This window comes from Ahaetulla prasina, chromosome 2 (assembly GCF_028640845.1).
Source record: "Ahaetulla prasina isolate Xishuangbanna chromosome 2, ASM2864084v1, whole genome shotgun sequence".
In the NCBI taxonomy this organism is placed as follows: domain Eukaryota; kingdom Metazoa; phylum Chordata; class Lepidosauria; order Squamata; family Colubridae; genus Ahaetulla; species Ahaetulla prasina.
In genome coordinates this window covers 26797425-26802962 of record NC_080540.1, presented here as the reverse complement: position 1 = coordinate 26802962, position 5538 = coordinate 26797425, and the positions used below count along the sequence as shown (strand labels likewise).

The window sequence follows — 5538 nt, the reverse complement described above, 5'->3', positions numbered from 1 at the left end:
TCCTTCTTCCTGGCCTCGCACGTGGATCCCCCTCCCCGGAACGACCCCAGCCAGGAAGTGCTTGTAGCGCCTCCCCTCCCCGTCCAGCTCCTCCCATTCTCTAAAGGGCGGAGAGCGCCGCCCACTCGGGGGTCTCCCTGCCTGCCCTCCCCCCACTCTGGGTGGGATGCTCAGCTGGGCAGCGAGTCCGTTGCTTCTTTGCCCCAGGCAGTCAGGGAAAGAGGGGAGAGAGGGAGGGGAGGAGGGGAGGGAAGGGAAGCGGAGCAGCAAAGTTAGGAAGGAATCGCCCTTGAACAGAATAAAGGTTGGGGGGACCTTGTTGTCTCCAAGGGTCCTGCAAACTCCGTTATTCTATTTAGCGCAGGGGTCCCCAACCCTTTGAACTTCAGGGACCACCAAGTCCATAATTTTAATTCCCGGGGACCCCTAATACGAATCCAGAGCGTCGCTTGCTGAAGCGCCTGGACTCCTAGTGACAGGATGGGGTCCTTCAGACACTGTCCCTCCTCTCTCTTTCTCCCCCTCTCCCCCCTCTCTTTCTCTCTCATTCTCTCCCCCCCTTTCCCACTCATTCTGTCATCTCTTTCTCTCCCCTTCTCTCTCTTCTTTCTCCCCTCTTTCTCTTTCTCTCTTGCCCTCTTCTCTCTCATTCTCTTTCTCCTCCCTGTCTTTCTCTGTCCCCTTCTCTCTCCCCTTTCTCGCTCATTCTCCCACCTCTCTTCTTTCTCTCTCCCACTCATTCTCTCTCAATCTCTTTCTCTCTCCCCTCTTTCTCTCTCTCCCCTCTTTCTCTCTCTCCCCTTTCCTCTGTCTCCCCCTCTCTTTCTCTTCCCTTTCTCTCTCCCCTCTCTCTCCCTCCCACTCATTCTCTCTCTCTTTCTCGTCCCCTTTCTCTCTCATTCTCTTCCCTCTCCCCTCTTTCTCTCTCTCCCACTCTTTCTCTCTCTCCTCTCTCTACCCCAATTTCTCTCTCTTCCCCTCTTCTCTCTCCTCTATCTCTTTCTCATTCTCTTTCTCACCCCTTTTCTCTCTCCCCTCTCATTCTCTCCCCTCTCTCTTTCTCCCATTCATTCTGTCATCTCTCTTTCTCTCCTCCTTTCTCTCTTTCTCTCTCCCCCTCTCTTTCTCTCATTCTCTTTCTCTCTCCCCCCTTTCTCTCTCTCCCCCTTCTGTCTCTCCCCTCTCTCTCATTCTCTTTCTCTCTCCCCACCTTTCTCTCTCTCTCTCCTTTTTCTTTCTGTCCCTCTCTCTCTTTATCCCCCTCTTTCTCTCTCTCTTTCTCCCCTCTCTCTCCCCCCTTCTCTCTCTTTTTCTCCCCCTCTTTCTCTCTCTCTCCCACTCTTTCTCATGGGTCAGCCAGTATCTTGGGGCTGAGAGGAACTCAAGCTGGGGAGACCGAGGTGCAGGAGCACCAACAAGGGCTGGAAGAACAAGCCGTGAGATCCAGCTCCCACTCTGGAATATGAAGTGAATCTCTATTCCCCGCCTTCCCTTGCCAGGTGAGGAGTGACTGGGATGGGAGGGCGAGCTGCGCGGACAGCCACTGGTGGGTTCAGCCCAGGGGTGAAATCACAAAATCATTTTTGTGCGTGTGTGTGTGTGAGGGAGGGAGGGAGGGATCTGAAGCCGAGCTACCCAAACTTCTGGCAGAAATGGGGGTGGCTTCTGAGCGGCCCTGAATCAGCCAGCTCCACCTGATCTATTCCCTGAATCTCACCATTCTCCTCACCCCCTCACCCCCCCCCACTCAAGCAGCAGCTTCCCTGCTCAGCCCCAACAAGCTATGAATCCATGGTGCCCACACCAGCATCTGGAGAGAAGCAGAGAAGAAATGCTGCTGCTTGAGTGGGGTGGGGACGAGGAGAACAGCGAGACTCAGGGAATAGGTCAGGTGGAACTGGCTGATTCAGGGCTGCTCAGAAGCCGTCCCCATCTCTGCCAGAAGTTTGGATGGCTCGGCTTCAGATCGCTCCCTCCCCCCCTCCCAGACACGCACGCACGCACAAAAGCAGAGGTTGGAGAGCTCTCTTGCTCGCTCGCTCTCCAAGCACCCCATGCACAGCCCATTTGAGGAAAGGGCATGCATGGCTGGGCGCATTTGGCTGAAGGAAGAGGCACAACGCAATGGAGTTGTTTAGTTCGCCGCGGTGGTGCTTCAGGAGGGCAGGTGGACATATTCGTTATAGTTGTCAGCTGCAGACATACCGTGCCGCTTCAGGGAGAACTCGAGAGATGAGAGCTTGCAGGGAGGCGATCTGACGTCCTCCTCCCTGCAAGCTTTCACCTCTCGAGTTCTCCTGAACACAGCAAGTCGGCTCCTCGAGAGGAGAGCTTGCAGGGAGGCAATCTGGCTCCAGATCACCTCCCTGAAAGCTCCCGTCTCTCGAGGAGCCCGACCCAGCCACACGGACCACCCGCAGTCCGCAGATCACCGGTTGGTGACTACTGACCTAGACAAATGGCAACAGCCATGGGAGAGGAATTATAAATTAACTATTTCCACTACATATAAGGAAAATCAATAGAAAATGTTTTATAGATGGTATATGCCACCTGAGAAACTGGCAAAAATGTTTAAAGATAAATCAATTACCGTATATACTCGAATATAAGCCGATCCGAGTATAAGCCGAGGTCCCCAATTTTACCCCAAAAACTGGGGTAAACTGGGGACTCGAGTATAAGCCGAGGGTGGGAAATGAGGCACCACGGTTGGGAAACCCTCCCTCCTCAGCTGAGAAGGCTGGCGGCTCCCGCCCCGCCTCTCACTGCACCGCAGGGCTTCCGTCCGGTAAAATGTGAAAAAGAAAAAAAAAACCTCGAGTATAAATATATACTTATAAGCCAGGGCTTAAAAAAAAAAAAACTGTATAAGGTATAGACCCGAGTATAGGAAGTTTTCAGCACAAAAAGCGTGCTGAAAACTGTTTAAAGATAAATCAATTAAATGTCATCAGTTACCAGGTTCTTATTATCATATCTGGTGGAGTTGTCCGGAAGCCAAAAACTATTGGGAGAAAATAAAGGGTTGGTTAGAAGAAATGACCCAACAACATATTGATTCAAAACCGGAGTTCTTTTTATTGGGGATCTCACCAGAGAAAATTTGTAAAGAAAATATTTATTTGATTATACATGTAATTACAGCAGTAAGAATTATTTTTGCCCAAAATTGAAAGCAGAGAAAATACTCCTTGAAGGAGAAATTATTAGAAAAATTTTAGACTGTGCAGAAATGAACAGATTAACTTTGATGATTAAAGAAAGAGAGGATTCAGAATATTTTAAGATATGGGATAAATTTTATCATTGGTTAGAAGAAAGGTATAGATGAGCAATGGATAATTATGTAAGAAAATGATAATAATGTATCTGTGGAGAAATAGTAATAGTTTAAATTGGAGTGAAGAAAGAAGAAACAACAAAAGATGGAGCCAAGAAGAAAACCCCGAGATGTCACACGGAAGGAATTACTGATGTTTTAAATGTCTGTCTGTCTATAAAATAAAAAAACTTTTTGAAAAAAAACTATTGAAAAGGTCTGAGTTGAGAAATATTTAATACATTTAACAGTGTTCAGAAGAAAAACTACCCTATACAGTACAAAAGAATTTCTCCTAGTTAAATAACTTCCAGCCTAATTGAAGGTTACCTCAGAAAGAGGGTTCCTGGCGTATTCCCCATTTCCTCCTCAAGAGTTGCTCTTGCCATCTGGTTGAAAGAAGGAAAGAGATCCTTCTGAACTCAAACTGACTTTGGGTTTTGTTACCTTTCCTGCTCCAGTCGTGTTACCAGATGTGCCCATGCCTCAAACTGAACACATGGGACTTCCGGGTGGCACCGTTTATGATGGAGACGGTCTTTCAGGCTGCCAGCCTTGGGATCTTGTAAGAATCGCTAAGACAGCGTCGATCGGCTGTCAAGCGATTCGGAAAACCTTCCCTTCGGGAGAAGGGGGGAAGGAGAGTTAAGGGGCAGAGGTAGAATGCCCTAAGAATCCCTGGAACGACTGCAGGGGTTTGGAGGGGAGGGCTCCCTAGGAAGCCCCGGGAAAACTCTGGATCCAAGGCTTTTCTGCAGGCTAGCAGACCAAATTACAACGTCCACTCCTGGGACCAATATTGGATTATAAATTGAATCATTACCAGCGGAGCAAAAGCAGGAGGACGAGCGGTGGCAAGTACCAAAACCTTACTTTCCTGATACCTTGTTTACTTATGCTAAAGACAAGAACGGAACGCAGCCATTGAAGTAATAGGCTGAAAGTGAAAGTGAGAATGCCTCCCTTATTGAGGAAAAATTTAAAGAGATGGTGGGGGAAATTTCTGAAATTAAAGAGGAAGTTTCAGAAATTAAGGAAGGAAATAAGGAAATAAGAGAAAGAATTATTATAGCAATCCAAAGTTTGGTATCAAATATGATACAGTTGGAGGAAAGTGTGGAAGAAATTAAGTTAATTTAAAGCTGGAAAGTAAAATCGAGGAAATTCAAAAGAAAGTGAAGAAGACAGATGATGAGGTTGTTTTCATACAATACAGGGCGATGGAATTTGCTTTAAGAATAAGGGGGGTTAGAGAGAATAAAGAAGAAGATTTAAAGCAGATATTTTCAGAGGCTTTTGCAGAGATTTTTGGGGAGCAACCAGAACATTTTGTTCTTCAAATTGATAAAAATTTACCGGGTTAATTTGTGGATTGCGAGACAAAAACAACTGCCAAGAGATGTGGTTATATATTTTACTACCAGGCGAGTCAAAAACCAAATTTTACAGGCATCTTATAAAGGGAAAATACAAGTAGCTGGTCAAGAAATTTTAATACTGAAGGAAATTCCTCCTAAAATGTTGAGAAGCAGAAAGGATTTTGCCTTTCTGGTAGATGAACTGAGAAAAATACAGCTGGAATATAGATGGGATATTCCAGCTGGTATAATAGTTTTTCAAGCAGGAAAAGTACATCGTCTCAATACAGTTTTGAAAGCGAGAGACTATTACGTTAATGTCCTAAAAGCTGGAAACCAGCCATCACCAGAAAGACGAAGGAGAAGGGATTCTGATGAGATAAAGAAGGGGAAAGAGAAGGCACGTGATGACTCTGTGGTGATAGTTATGGAGGAGGATTTGCTGCAAGTTACAGAAAGCCCGAAAGATCAAAGGCAGACTAGAGCTGCTACCAAGCGGATGCAACAAGAAGCAAAAGTTCAACAAACTTCAAAGGCAGTACAAGATACCAAAACAGAAGCAGTGGGAGGAGCTAGGCCAAAGATCCGGGAGGATTGGCAGCTGATGCTTCAAAAGCTTCCGTTTGCCAAAAATGGCAAATAGATTTCTATCCTGGAATGTTAATGGTTTAAATTCACCATGCAAGAGACAGAAGATATTTCATTATTTGAAACAGTTTAAGTATGATGTAATATGTTTACAGGAAACCCATATTAGAAGTTCAGACCAAAAGTAGTTGATAAATTCCAGGCTTGGTACACATTTTGTTGCAGCAGCTCCAGAGAAAAAAAATGGTATAGTTGTGTATTTTAAGAAGG

General features: G+C 46.1%; 1 protein-coding gene across 1 annotated transcript in view; it reads left to right on the top strand.

Annotated features, from left to right (window-relative positions):
• The window catches only part of LOC131193415 (zinc finger protein 665-like), an 81281-nt gene that overhangs the window by 21962 nt on the left and 53781 nt on the right, over positions 1 to 5538 (top strand). The gene's annotated exons all lie outside the window — the stretch shown is intronic.